Source organism: Cannabis sativa, chromosome 2, assembly GCF_029168945.1.
Source record: "Cannabis sativa cultivar Pink pepper isolate KNU-18-1 chromosome 2, ASM2916894v1, whole genome shotgun sequence".
NCBI lineage: Eukaryota > Viridiplantae > Streptophyta > Magnoliopsida > Rosales > Cannabaceae > Cannabis > Cannabis sativa.
Window position 1 is genome coordinate 41,436,268 of NC_083602.1, and position 16,664 is coordinate 41,452,931.

Below are 16,664 nucleotides of genomic sequence, written 5' to 3' on the forward strand. Positions count from 1 at the left end.
ATATGCAACATCTAGCTATTCCCAATTGATATAAATCCTCAATCTTAGAAATCTCCTACTTGTATGGGCAAATCTGACTTAGAGTTTAAATTAGTAGTGGTAGTCCAATATAGAATTACTCATTATATTTGGTATAAATTTTAAGTCTTTGACTTTAATTTTAGATTCCAAATAGAAATTTTCTTATATTTCTAAGTCCAGATACAATACAGTTACACTTTCTCAAGTGTTTAATATCCATCTTTTATTAATGGATTCAAACTGTATGGAATATGAGTTGGGTATTCTGTGACCAAGATCCACTTGCAGTATTCTAAGAACTCTTTGATGTAACTAAACCTATATCATCAAAAGACACTACCACATTTTTAATCTATGGCATTTGTATCTTGTTCATAGTGGATTTGACAAGATCAATCTCTGCAAAGAGTTAATATGCCTATATCCACTGAAAGTAGTTCATCTCATTCGCAGATGGATGCACATTCAGGGGTGGATATGCGTTTTTCGTTGTATTCTTAAAACGATCACTCTAGATTATACCTTATGCAAAGAAATTTGAAATGTTTGAAAAATTTCATTAATTTCTAGCAATGGTTAAAACCATTAAGGTAAGTGGTTAAAGATCTTGCGAACTGATAGGGTGGAGAAATAGTTAGTTGATATGCAGTTCAAAGATCATTAAATTGATTTTTGAATTATATCCAAACTTACCTCCCCAGAAATTTCGAGTTGCATGTTGATGATTAGTTACTAGTCGTTGCCTAATTCCTTCTATGGTAATACAATTTCAGAATGATGTAATGGTTGTATACTTAATGTAAATCATTACTAGATTCATGGATGACCTAATCAAAATCTTAAGAAAAGCTAGAACTGTTAACCATGGTTTGTTAGCTATTCTAAGTGATTAGGGGTGGACCATCCCATAGTCAATAGATAAGAAAGTGTTTGTTCAAACAAATACTACTTTTCTAAGATAATGACTAAGTCTGAAAACAAGTAGCATTAAAGGAGATATTTTTCTTGATTCCAAAAGTGTTCTATCATCTTATATAACATATGATGATCCCACTGCCTCTGTTGTCTTTTCACAACCGAAGAGATCAATACCATTTAGTTTTCTTCGACATAATTCACGGTACCTTGTCGTAGTGGGAGAGTTTCTAGGAACTCACCTTCTTATGACTTGGGAGACACTAGTGATTAAAATCCATTGTGAGTTTAAACAAGTAATGGATTGTCAAGATAAGAAACTAAGAAGAAAGCCAATAGAACTATGGTTTAATCCATTCACATGGAGTAACCTAAAGTTTTCTATTACAAGGACATAAAAGGAAATTTTCGTTTATAAGTCTATTCTATGGACTTAACAAAACTTCATGTTCCTAGTATTATAGGTTTGAGTTTATCTAAACCTATGGCTTGTGGTATACCTGGTAATTACTTACTCTAATGCAAGCAGCTTACTTTAGTAAGATGCTGAAGCATTTTCTTTCTAATGGCAATCTATAGAAGCTTCACAACTTCTTAGGCATAGATTTTATTTATCTAAGGAAAAGTCTCAACTATTCCAGAAAAAGATAAAGCCATGAAAGAATTTCTCATATCAACAGTGAGAGGTCTCAAATATGCTTTAGTATGCCTTAGACTAGACACCTACTGTTGAGTGGGAGTAATGAGTAGGTATCAGATTAATCCAGGAGAAGAACATTGGAAGACAGTCAAGTAAATCTTAAGATTAAGAAGAGGAACTATATGTTAGTCTATAAGGGTGTGTTTAAAACTCTTAGACTACACCACATCAGATTTTGAAATTTGCCTTTGTGCTAGTAAATCTTTCTGATAAGATGGTGGTTACTCTGGGGGTGGAATAGTGATTTTGGAGAAGTGTAAAAACCTATCTGAAGTCTCTAGGTCTACCAGAGAGAGACTGAATGTTAAAGCTGCAGGAAAGGTACTTATTCAGTCTAAGGAAAGTTCTATATATCTTTGGCACCATTCCAAATTGCCTTAAACTACTAGTGTTAATTTCCTGATTAACCAAAAGTAGTTGCCAAAGGTATAGAATCTAGTATCCCAAGAGAGTAGACATATAGAGAGGAATTTCACATTATCAATGATTTTGTGATTAAGGAAGAGTAATGGTGGAGAAAAGGTTGTGTTTAATTCAACTTTTCAGATCCTATTACGAGGAGTTTACTACTACTACACTTGATTTGTATATCAAGGTGTTGAGATTATTTGAAATGCACATTTTGTTTTATATTAGTGCAAGTGGGAGTTTGTTGGGTTTTATGCCCTAAATAAAACTCATTTCAATATAATCAGATTTACTTATTAATATAGATCATAAATAACATTTAATGTTGCATGGTTCACATGATTTATTTCATGATTATATGTACATAATGTATAAATTCATCTGAAACCCTTTTCACATACTTGATCATGTTTATTGTGCTGTCAACACATTGGAAAGTAAGCATGACTATGTGAATAAAGTTTCCTAGATTTATCAAACATAGGGTTTTACTGATATGATAATCTACAACAAGAGTTTACTTGTATTTCGAGAAATACTATGTTCTTTCCAGAATATTGGTTAAAGTAAAGCTCAGGTTGGATGCATGGAGTATGCATCGGAAGGGACCGATATTGAACTTTGACTTAGATTTATTAAACTTACCGTAATATATATTCAAATCAATATCGCCTAGTTGATCCTAGATCAAATGATCTTAATCCTGTTATGATTAGGCTCAATCTTGAAAGGCTATTCGTATTCTTTGATTTGTTAGTTAAGTCTACTTTTAGGTCAGGGTGATACGTACATTTTGGGAACACGGTAGGGCAATTGAGTGGGAGCGCTATCATAAACATGGAATCTATAGCTTCTATCTGGCGAATAGTAAGCAAAGGATGATCTCCTTCGAGCTTGACCAAACGAACATAAATGGTGGAGTACTCATTTCACATAAGCTGAAATATCATTTATACGGGGTCAAGTGCTTTAAGGATAAAATACATTGTAGGGTGTAACGGTAATTTAATCCCTTTACAGTGTAGATCATTCATATAGAGGATCAGTGATCAAATTAGGATTATAACAATGGATAACTAATGATGTGTCTATATGGTGGAACATATAGAGCATTCTATATAATTGAGAGTGCAATTCTAAGTTCTATGCGTGGACTCAACGAAGAATTAATAAGTTAGTGAATTTTAGTAATAAATTCTTAATCTACTTATTGGAAGCTCGGTTATATAGACCCATGGTCCCCGCACTAGTTGAGATAATATTGCTTGTAAGACTCATGTAATTGGTTTTGATTAATCAATTATAATTCTCAAATTATACTATGTCTATTTGTGAATTTTTCACTAAGTAAGGGCGAAATTGTAAAGAAAGAGTTTTAGGGGCATATTTGTTAATTATGATACTTTGTATGGTTCAATTAATAAATATGATAAATGACAATATTATTTAATAATTATTTATAGTTATTCAATAGTTAGAATTGGCATTTAAATGGTTGAATTAGAAAATTGGCGTTTTTGAGAAAATCAGATGCAGAAAAGGTAAAACTGCAAAATTGCAAAAAGTGAGGCCCAAATCCACTAGTATAGGGCCAACCACTTTTGTAGGCAATTTAAACTGATATTTTCATTATTTTAATGCCAAATAATTCAAACCTAACCCTAGTGGAATGCTATAAATAGATAGTGAAGGCTTCAGGAAAATTACACTTAAATTTTCTATTTTTCCTTCAGAGAAAAACCTGAGCCTTCTCTCTCCCTATCTTTGGCTGAATCCACTCTCTTTCTCTTCCTTCAGAGAAAATTACACTTAAATTCTTAGTGTATGAGTAGTGCCCACACACAGCAAGTGATACCTCAATCATAGTGAGGAAGATCGTGAAGAAAGACTTTCAGCAAGAAGGAGTTTCAGCATCAAAGATTCAGAGAAAGAGATCCAGGTTCAGATATTGATAATGCTCTGCTACAGAAAGGAATCAAGGGCTAGATATCTAAACGGAAGGAGTCATACTATTCCGCTGCACCCAATGTAAGGTTTCCTAAACTTTATATGTGTTTATTTTATCGTTTTAGAAAGTTCATATTTAGGGTGTTAATCAACCTACTTGTGAGTAGATCTAAGATCCTGGTAAAATAAATTCCAACAATTATTTGGTATTAAAATAATGAAAATATTAATTGGAAAAAGCCTATCCAGTGGCCGGCCATAGGTGCTATTGGGTCTCACTTGGATTTTGCAGTTTTCACAATTTTGATTTCTATTTTCTCAAAAATACCAATTTTCCAATTCTAACCATTTAAATGCGAAAACTAATTATTTAATAACTAAAATAGATTATTAAATAATATTGTCATTCAATATAATTATTAATTAGACATATAGAGTCTCTTAATTAATAAATAAACTTCGAATCTCTTTTCTTTACAATTTCACCCCTGCTTACTGAAAATTCACAAATTAGACATAGTCTAACTTTAGAATTATAACTGATTAATCATAAATCAATTATTGAGTCTTACAAGCAGTATGGTCTCAACTAGAATGGGGACCATGGATCTATAATGCTGAGCTTCCAATAAGCGAACCGAATTTACTAAGTAAATTCCTAACTTATTAATTCCTTGTTGAATCAACTTTTAGAACTTGGAATTGCACTCTCAGACTTATATAGAGCATTCTATATGTTCTACGATATAGATATGCTATCTCATTTAATCATTGTTATAATCTTAATATGATCAATGATTTACATCGAGATGGGATAAATTTACCGTTTTCACCCCTCAATGTATTTGGCCCCTTAAAACACTTAGCTACCTGTAAATGATGTTTTAGTGATCTAAGAAATAGTCAGTGAAACAAGAGCTCATCAATTTACTTCTATTTAGCTAAGCTCGAAGGGAATCCTCACTTGACTTCTATACACCAGTAGAAGCTATAGATTCCATATTTACGTTCAGCGCTCCCACTCAATCATACTATCATGTTCCCAAAATATACGTATCACCCTGACCCAAAAGTAGGCTTAACTAATAATTCAAAGAACATGAATAGCACTCCTGAGTTGAGCCTAAGCATATCAGGATTTTAGATTCTTTTAATCTAAGATTAACTAGTGATATTGACTTGGAAAGATACAACGGTAAGTTTAGAATATCTTAATTAAGTTCAATATCGGTCCAGTCCAATGTATACTCCATACATTCGAAACTAGTATACTTTACCAATGTCCTGGAAAGAACATAACACTTACTCCAAGTGTAAGTACACATCATCGCTGATTGTCACATCAGTGTAAATCCAAAATACTGATGAAACAGGGACTTAGTCTTTTAAATCATATAATCACAATCACATTCCACTGTGTTGGCAATACTGTAATTGTGAATAAATATATGTTCTGGACTTAACTGATTTTGTGCATATATTAAACATATTAAACCATAAGCATGAATAATTCATGCAAACATAAATCACTTCTAATTTCTTAGATTGATAATTAATCAGATTATAATGGGTTTTATTTAGGGCACAAAACCCAACAAACTCTCACTTGCACTAACATAAAACAAACTGTGCATTTCAATCAATCTATTGTCTTGATCTTCAGATCAAGTGTAGTATATTTGAATCCACCCAAACTTCTGGAAACAAGTTCATAAAAACATTATGAAACATCCTTTACTATATGCTTTACTCATCAAGGGATACTGAAATCCGTACTGCTTATTAAGTACATCTGAATAAACAGAAGACATATCTCTCATATTTTAAAATTTGGAATTAAGATAATACAGTGTAGAATTTTCTTCAGTAAAATAACTTTTTGGTAATTTCGAATTTACAAAGTTATAAATCTTCTCTGGTAGAGCTTGAATTATTATAGAAGGGTTTTTACACTCTTGTAGAATAACTCCTCCACCCCCAGAGTAACCACCATCTCAAAATCTTGAATGAGTTGGGGTAGATATAAGGATAACTAATATATAGTTCCTTAATATCTAACATATAGATCACTTTCATAAATCTTTCTTGAGTATCTCCTAACGTTCCTTATTTGATTACATCTCAGATAGCTCCCACTCAATAGTAGATGTCTGGTTAAATAATACTTTTAACCTCTTATTGCTTGGAGGGATATCTAGATGTGACTTATTGTATTAGTCTGAAACTATAAGTTTCTTTAAGACTAAATCATCAACATAGCAGTCTAGTATTTGAAGTGAAAAATACTTGTTAGAGATTAAGTAATCAAATTAAGATACCATAAAATGTTATGAGGATTAGAAATCTTGGCTCAAGTCATTCGAATAGACTATGCAAGAATCCTTCTATCTTATTCTCATAATTCTGATAAGTTATTTCTATCCACATGAATGGTTAGATTTGCTTTTCAGTAGTGTTCTTAAGTTCCTATCACGAGTGTCAACCAAATGAAGATGGGTAAAGAATTTTAAAATTCTCCCACTCAATTAAGGTAGTGTGATACATTATCATAGAACTTTATTGGTATCAATATTTACTACAACAATAAAACTAAACTAAAACATATAATCAAGATTAAGGATTTATACTGATAATAGCTAATTTATTATATTACTTCCATGTTTAAAGAAAATATGTGTTACAGAGAGTACTGTGGATTAAAGTCCACCCCTAAGTATATAGAGATTATGATCCACCCCTAAAGGTTATAAAGATCATGATTCTCTAAGTGTTATAGAGATTATGTGGAATTAAAAATAATCCAGAGTTCATTAGATATAAAAGATCGTTGAACTGCATATTATTCTTAACTTTTCTCCACCCCTATCAGATCAAAAGATCCTTTTATTAAACAAATTCTTAATAATTGTTTTATAATTAACAATTATTCATAAACATAGAAATACTTTCTAGTGTTTATGTAATAATAACTCTATGAAGAGTTTAAAAAATTATAGAATTTGTACCAATAATAAAAACATTTACACATATAAACATATAAATATAATTGGTAATTGTTGTTTAAGATAAAGTAGATGAAGCTCAATCTCATAAATTGCAATTTATTTGTAAAAGAAAAAATATAAAATTAATGAAAAAATTGTATTGCAACATTATGAGAAAAACATGGAATAAAAATCCCAAACAAATATTCGAAATCCAATTTTTTTTTAAACTAAAACAATTAATTCAAAAATAAATAAATTAATAAATGAGGTTCATCTTTATCTTGGACGAACTTCACCCCTTTGTCCAGCTTTTTAATTCAACTCACTAAGATAGCATCTGAGTTCAAGCAGCTTGGGCTATAATAAGAAGAAAAAACAAATAAACAAGGTTAGTAGTCCAGAATTAATAATCCAATTGGATAATAATTCACTAAAACTCATCAGTTTATAGAAAGAAATACCTTGTTTCTTTGCAAGAAGTTTAGGACATTGGGGTTTCCAATGGCCTTTCTCATTGCAGTAGAAACACTTTCCTTTTAGTGCATCACCAGAAGCACGAGCCTTTTTGTTCTTAACTGTTTTCACAGCTTGAGCTCGCTTCTTGGTATTTTTCCAGTTCTTCTTTGTCTTGGGTCTTGAAGTAGAGGCTACATGTGCCTTAGGTTTAATCGTCCCATTACCATTTCCAGAATTCGGAGGTTTATTCCCTTTCTTCTTGGGTCCTCCAATCAAATTTTCATACGTCTGAAGGTCATTGACTAACGCATGAAAGTCTATCTCCTTTTTATTCATGACATAATTTGATGTATAGGGCAGAAAAGCTGGAGTCAGACTATTCAAGATAAGGCTTACTTGAGTTGTCTGATCCATTTCAGCACCATGATTTTGGGCTTCCTGGAAATAACTTTCCATTAGGAGAACGTGATCACGCACATTCTGATGGGGTTCCATCCGTACATTGATGAATTTCTTAGTCGCGTCAAAGCGAGACTGAATAGATGCCATACCGAATAGCTCAGTTAACTTCGTCATAATTTCTGCAGCCATGTCAGTTTTTGCAAACCTTGTTTTTAAGGTGTCAACCATGCTGGAAAGCATGAAGTATCGAGCTTTATTGTTAGCATTCTGCCAACGCTGGAACTTCTCTTTAACAGCTTTGGTTGCATTGTCACCCGACTGTTCAGGAGACGGCTCAGTTAACACAAATAGGGCACTTTCACCTATGAGAGCAATATTAATGTTCTCATTCCATTTTGAGAAGTTAGATCCATTTAGATTATTTTCAGTCAAGAGTGATAACATGGGATTTGACATGGCTATACAGGATACTACAAAATAATAAATAGAAATCAATTATGGTTTAACACAAAATCCAATTCGGAAATTATTAGCACATAGCAAGTAGGAATGACAAGAGAAAATACTAAAAATACAATCCTAAATAATTTCCAAGGTTTTCAACAAACTGATATCAGTGTCCCGTTTAGGCGAGAGTCAAAGCTACCATCCATTGAATAGAGTTGTCAGCTCATCTAAAATGTTAAACATTCTAGCAACCTTTTATTTGATCAAGATTGGAATCCAACGTTGTCCCGTTTAGGCGAGAGTCAAGGCTATTCTATCTTATGAGCTTCCACTATTGTTTCATATTTTGTAAGTCAAATACAGTCGCCACCATTAGGGTGATCAATACCATATAAAACACTTACAAGTATACTTATCTTTCGAGATTAAACGGTGCTAACTTGCTAATGAACGTTCCTCCATTAGGGAGGATTACTCACTAAAACAAAAGCTATGTAAAACTAACAATGGAGATCGAATATCTTAATAATAATAAAGCTCATTATTTAAAATGTATTTTCTTTTATTATTTATAATATATATTCATTAAATATCAAATTTAGAATAAAACTCTAAATAGAATTTAATTTAATATTTATAAAATTATACTTAGATGGTTATGAAAATAAATTGAATTATTTCTATCTTAGTATTAATTTTCCAATAAATATTAAGAAAATTATTTAATTTAAGTTGTATTAATTTAAATTAATTTGCAACTCAAATTTAAATTTTCATAAGAATATATTTATTGTATTTCGAAAAAAAAAAGAAAGTATAAAACTATACTATTTTCGAAATACTTTAAAAATAATTACTAGAAAAATACTTCAAGAAAAAATACTATCTATCTAGATTTTCTTTTTACCAATTAATTCAATTTCTAATAATAATATATTTTAGTTCATTTATTTTAAATTAATCATTAAATGAAAAAATCATTGATTTAAGTTGGTTCAAAATGAATTAAAATAAATAATTAATTTACAACTTTAATCTATTTTTCATGATAAATTCAAAATCATCTTGCATAATTAAATACAATTTCGAAATTGATTAATAAAATAAATAAAATATATTTTGAAAATTATTCAAATTTAAGTTGTAAAAATAAATTTCAACATAAAATAATTTTCTATTTAATTAAGTGTCATGAAAAAAAAAATATTTAAGTATCATGATGAAAATCAACTTGGATATTTAATTTTTCAATTTAATTAAATGTATTAAATTCAAGAAATAAATAATTAAGTGTAGAGAAGGCTTAATTATTAATCTCTAGTTTAATACTAGGAAAAATATTCTTAACTTGAATTGTACCAAAATTAATTATAAAATAATTAATTTCACAATGTATAATATTTTCTATTTAATATTAGAAATAATAAGTAGTCTAGAAATAACTATCTAGAAAATATCTCATTTTAACTAAGTATCTTTTCAAAAAAAATTTGAAAAATATCTAATTTAAGTTGTTATAGAAAGAATCTAAAACTTAAATATTTTTAAATTTGAATTAAATTAAATATCAAAATTAAGTTGTAACCACTTAATTTGAAAAATATTCCATTTTAAGTTTAAAACTAACTTAAAAAATGTCTCAAGAATCTTCAATAACCAATTCCTAGAATTCCTCAACTTAATTTTAAATTCAAAAAATATTCAAATTTAAGTTAGATAAGAAAAATCAGTTAAAATAACTAATTTATAACTTAAATAGGAATATTTAATAAATAAGCTTCAGAAAGAATCTAGTTAGTTAAAATTCTTTATTTAATTAAATACAAGAAAAATACAAATAGTTTATCTAGAAATAATATCTAAGAACTAAGAGTGTTTTTCTTAAAATTAACTTTAAAATATTAAAATGAAAATAAATTTCATAGATTTTAAAAGTTAATTATGTTGCTAATCAATTTTATTAGGTTAAACTAATTTAATTAACCTAGCACAGTTATTCAAATCAGGCAAATGGGCCTTCGCAATTGGAGTAGTTCATGTGAGGGGGAGCTGGGTTCAGTATGTCGTACCCACTTCTATTGGCCCCCAACTCTCACATAAGGCCCAAAAGAGAGGAAATTAACCTTAAAATAAATAACTATTGTTAATTGAATAGGTCCAAAAACTAAATGGACCTAAATAAAATCTATCAGGGTGTGACATTTTATTTAGCAACAACCTATATGCATCTATAATAAAATAAACATATAGGCTCACACAGGCACACAGATTTGGATGGACCCTATCATGTTACTAGGTCATACACAGATGAAAGAAGAATGTAAAATTTACCTGTTACAAATTATTTACTTGACCTATTGACAATTGAACAATGGGTTAAAATCACATCATTAGATATATCAACAAGTTAACCATGGCAATTTAGATCAAACAATAATAGGTTTTATAAAACTTACACATAAGCTAAAACACATACTCCTGCAACAAGTTCAACTGGATAGTTGGATGTAGGATTTATTTAATTTTAAATAATTAAATTTCGAAAATAATAAATAATAACAAAAAAAAATATTTTCGGTTTTTAAAATAAAATAATATTTAAAATTAAACCTAAAATTTTGAAAAATTAGGTTTCAACTAACCTAAATATCATTTCAAAAAATTGCTAACCACTTTTAAAAATTTCATGTTATTTTATAAATTAAGTATTCAATAAAATAAAAAAATAATAAATTAAATATCCTTTTCTGATTTTATAATTTAATTTAAATAAAAAAATAACAAAATTTAAAAGTTAGCAAAATATCTTATTTCTATTCAAAATATCATGATTATAGTAATCTTATTCTAAATTTAAATAAGGTCAAATTATTTTTTTAAAAAAATAATTTAAAAAAAAGTTTAATATATGACCTTAAATTTAAAAATAAGATAAAATAATCAAATTTAAAAATAAGATAAAAAATTAAGCAAAAAGATAGATTTTTACCTATTTTCAAATTCAAATTACACTAATATCTAAAATTAATTTTAAAAAATTCAAATTAATTTATTTCTGATAATTAGATTTGAAAATTGAAAAGTAAAAATCAAAATACAAAACTACCTAAAAAATCGGAAGTTAATTCCATGAAATAGCATGAAAAATCCAAGAAAACGAAAAAAAATTTGCAAGTGGTACGGACAGTATGCATTGCATACTGTCCGCGCGCGTATGCTGGGAGGTTTGGCCGAGATCCCTCGGCGCAGGAGGCTGCATGCAGCCTCTCCGCGCGCGCAAGGGACGAGTTCAGACAAAATCGTGTCTGACTGAGGAAGCTCGGTCGAGCTTGTGTCTGAGCGCGTGCATCCGAGGGTTGCACCCTCATCCGCACGCGTAGGTGGGTGACACCATCCCGATATTTTTCAAATTTTTAAAAATTCATAACTAATTCAAATAAAATCGAAATTGAGTTCTGTAAAAAATTAAATTGCTTAATTTTTTCCAAACTATCCAATAAAAATAATTCCAGAAACAGAATTTCATTTATTTTTTACGAAAATTCACAAACATCAATCAATCATCATATAACACATAGATCAACATGAAACCATCCAAATCACATACAAATCGTTTTAAGTCCAAATTTCTTGCAATCAAATCAATTACCATGGCTCTGAGGCCAGTTGTTGGAATTTATTTTACCAGGATCTTAGATCTACTCACAAATATGTAGTTTAACATCCTAAATATGAACTTTCTAAAACGATAATTAAACACATATAAAGTTAAAAAAACCTTACATTGGTTGCAGCGCAATAATATGTCTCCTTCCACTCAGATCTCTAACCATTGTATCCTTTCTGTCGCAGAGTATTATCAAGATCTGAGCCCGAATGTCCTTCTCTTTGAATGTGATCCTTCACAGTCTTCCAATCTATGATTGAGGTACCACTTGCTGTGTGTGGGCACTACTCTATCACTAGAGGGTTCGAAATTATGAAGAAGAAAAGAGAGAGAGAGAGAGAGAGAGAGAGAGAGAGAGAGAGAGAGAGAGAGAGAGAGAGAGAGAGAGAGAGAGAGAGAGAGAGAGAGAGAGAGTGCTCAGTTTTTGTCAAAGGCAATTTTAAAAATCTGTTCAAAACTTGTTTTTTGACTGAGCCATCACTTTCTATTTATAGGCAACTACTAGGTTTAGGTTAGTAATTATTTGGCATTAATATAATGAAAATATTAATTGGAAAAAGCCTATCAAGTGGCCGGCCATAGGTGTTATTGGGCCTCACTTAGATTTTGCAGTTTTCACAATTTTTATTTATATTTTCTCAAAAACGCTAATTTTCTAATTCTAACAATTTAAATGCCAAAACTAATTATTTAATAACTAAAATAGATTATTAAATAATATTGTCATTTAATATAATTATTAATTAGACATATAGAGTCTCTTAATTAATAAATAAACCTAGAATCTCTTTTCTTTACAATTTCACCCCTGCTTAGTGAAAATTCACAAATTAGACATAGTCTAACTTTAGAATTATAATTGATTAATCATAAATCAATTATTGAGTCTTACAAGCAGTATGGTCTCAACTAGAATGGGGACCATGGATCTATAATGCTGAGCTTCCAATAAGCGAACCGAATTTACTAAGTAAATTCCTAACTTATTAATTCCTTGTTGAATCCACTCTTAGAATTTGGAATTGCACTCTCAGACTTATATAGAGCATTCTATATGTTCCACGATATAGATATGCTATCTCATTTAACCATTGTTATAATCTTAATGTGATCAAAGATCCTCTATATAGATGATTTACATCGAGAAGGGATAAATTTACCGTTTTCACACTTCAATGTATTTGGCCCCTTAAAACACTTAGCTACCTGTAAATGATGTTTTAGTGATCTAAGAAATAGTCACTGGAACAAGAGCTCATCCATTTACTTCTATTTAGCTAAGCTCGAAGAGAATCATCACTTGACTTCTATACACCAGTAGAAGCTATAGATTTCATATTTATGTTCAGCGCTCCCACTCAATCATACTATCATGTTTCCAAAATATACGTATCACCCTGACCTAAAAGTAGGCTTAACTAATAAATCAAAGAACATGAATAGCACTCCTGAGTTGAGCCTAAGCATATCAGGATTTAGATTCTTTCAATCTAAGATCAACTAGTGATATTGACTTGGAAAGATACAACGGTAAGTTTATAATATCTTAATTAAGTTCAATATCGGTCCAGTCCAATGTATACTCCATACATTCGAAACTAGTATACTTTACCAATGTCCTGGAAAGAACATAACACTTACTCCAAGTGTAAGTACACATCATCGCTGATTATCACATCAGTGTAAATCTAAAATACTGATGAAACAGGGACTTAGTATTTTGAATCATATAATCACAATCACATTCCACTGTGTTGACAATACTGTAATTGTGAATAAATATATATTCTGGACTTAACTGATTGTGTGCATATATTAAACATATTAAACCATAAGCATGAATAATTCAAGCAAACATAAATCACTTTTAATTTCTTAGATTGATAAATAATCAGATTGTAATGGGTTTTATTTAGGGCATAAAACCCAACAAGTAGTTGTATCATTTCATTTTGAATCTTGTGATTCAAATAATGATAATGAGTCTCACCTCTTAAAATGTGACGGACATGTTCTTGTATAGTTGAATCAAATTCAGCAAGTAATTCAATAATTTTTAAGAAATTCTCATTTTTTTTTCTCATATATTTTTTCACGATCTCCTCGAAATGCCAAATGATTTTTCCCAAGTCTTTTCGCAATAGCAAGAATTCTCTCCAACACTTGTTTTCAATATTTTTTCTCTTGATTAACTTGTTCTTCTAAACTTGTATCAATTGTTAACTTCATTTTCAGTCGTTTTTCTAATTTCACCCAACTAGCAATTGACTCAATATGTTGTGTACTTCTTTCATGACTTTTTAGTCAATCAAAAATATTATGCCAGTCATCAAAACCTCCCTCAGCTAAAAAATCCACAAGATGCTTCTTTGTTGTAAATAATTTACAACAAAAACAAAATTCTTTATCTAAAAAAAAATAAATATATCAATCACGTCCTATCTTATTTCTCTCCATTTGGTTATTCTCTAATATAATGCCACGAAGAAAAATTCCTACCGAAAGCGCATCCCTAGTAAACTCGTCCTTAATGACTCTTTTTGGACCTCTTTCAACTATAAAGTTTGTCATATTAATATGACAAATCCTATTCCAATTTCCTGGATCATCAATATCAAAAGGAAAGTTGAATACATCACTTGAAGTTTTCTCATTCTCATTCATTGTTTGATTTAGTTCTTCATTTTTATTCACATCACTTGAACTTTTCTCATTTTCTTTAACAGTTTGACTCAGTTCTTCATTTTCATTCACATTACTTGAAATTTTTTCATTCTCATTACTTTCAATATCAAAATGATTCTCAATGTCGTTGACTACGAAATTGTCTACATTATTTGTAGTTAAATACTTATTAAGAGAACCAACCTGATTTTTTTTGTAATACTTCTTTAATTTCTCTTATCGTTTTTGAGCTCCTAATTTGTATTTATAATTTATAATAGAATCTTATAAAAATTGCAAGCAAAATTACTGATATCAGTACAATAATATATTAATATCATTTTTTTTCTCAATAATATAGCAAAACCATAAAAAAAAAATGCAAAACATGAGTCATATAACTTTAAAAATCAAAGGGAACCAATAAAAAGCAATTTTTTTTCTTTTGCAAATAAAACAAAATATGTATATAGCAATGCAATGTTGACATTTTTTTCTTATGTGAATTGTGAATCAATGGTGATAAAAGAAAAATATGTGTATGAACATACAAAAACATATCATTATCATACATGGTAGCCGTTGTAGGTATACTGTATACACAATAATAAGTAAATAATTTTAATTTCAATAAATATAGCAATTGATAAAAGTAATAAAATATTAACTTTGAAAGCTTACCATTATAGTACAATGAAATAGAAATTGGAAAGATTATTTTTTTTCTTTTAATTTTGTATATGATGGCTGATGAGTGATGAGGTTTCAAGAGGATAGTTGATAAATTGTAAATTGTAATGATAGTTTTTTTTGGAGAGATATTTAGAGTCTTAGAGAGAACTTTAGAGAAGGAAGGGTTAGAGAAGGTTAGGTAGGTTCCTAGGTGGGAGTGGGATTGAAATTTGAGAGAGAAAAGGATGAGAGAGGTTGTATAGACTTTTTAGGATAGTTTGGATTGTATTGTATTATATTGAATTATATATCATATTTTTATATAATATTATATTAAACTTTAATTTATATTAAAAAATATATATATATTTAAGTGTTCATAAAAATTAATACCAATTATAATTTTACATGAAAATATTAAATAAAATACAATTTAATATAACTAGTAAACAATCCGCGCTTCCCGGCGGTTGTTTAAGAAAATTTTAAATTATTATATATATAAAATAAATTAATAATAATTAAGTAATAATAAAAAAATATTTTAATTTTTTTTTATAATATTTTAAAAGGTAGAATAAAAAAAATGTTTACAATCATGATGAAGCAATCTGTTATTTATTTATATATAAAGTTTTTTTATAATATTTTAAAAGGTAAAGATATTTTTGTTTGTAAATATAGAAAAAATAAAGAAAATAAAAATGGATAAATAATAATAAGAAATAAAAAATTAGGTGTAGAGATTTGAGATATATATTAAAATATACGCGTATATATATTATATAGTTAATGATTTTTTTTTTTTGGAAGAATAGTTATAAATTTTAAAAAAAATGATAAAAGAAATAAAAAGAAAAAAAAATTAGAGAAATAAGTTTAATGAGAGAATTAAGAAAATAAGAAAAAAAAATAGTTTGGAGCAATTTAAGAGCCCCTATGCCTTCTAACAATTTTAATGTTACCGACACAACATCTAATAATATTTATATATAATATAAAGATAATGAAGATGTTATAATATAAAGATAAATAATTGAATAAATTTTTGATTATGAATAAAAGTTAATGATAAATACATGAGAGTATTATCTTATCAGACATAAATTAAATTAAATTAAAGTGAGGGGACGTAATTTTCTTTTATAAGACAGGGCAAAAGTAAATTTGAAAAAAAAAATACTTCTTGATGAATTTGAACTTGATCTCTATCTCATAGGTAATATAGTTTAACCATTACACCAAAGTTAATATTATGTCTATAAATATCATCTTTTACTATAAATAAATACCGTAACTAACTAAATTGCATATACATTTTCTTTTTCATACGGATGACTGTTAACTATTTATTCTTCTAGCCTTTTCACTGAATTTT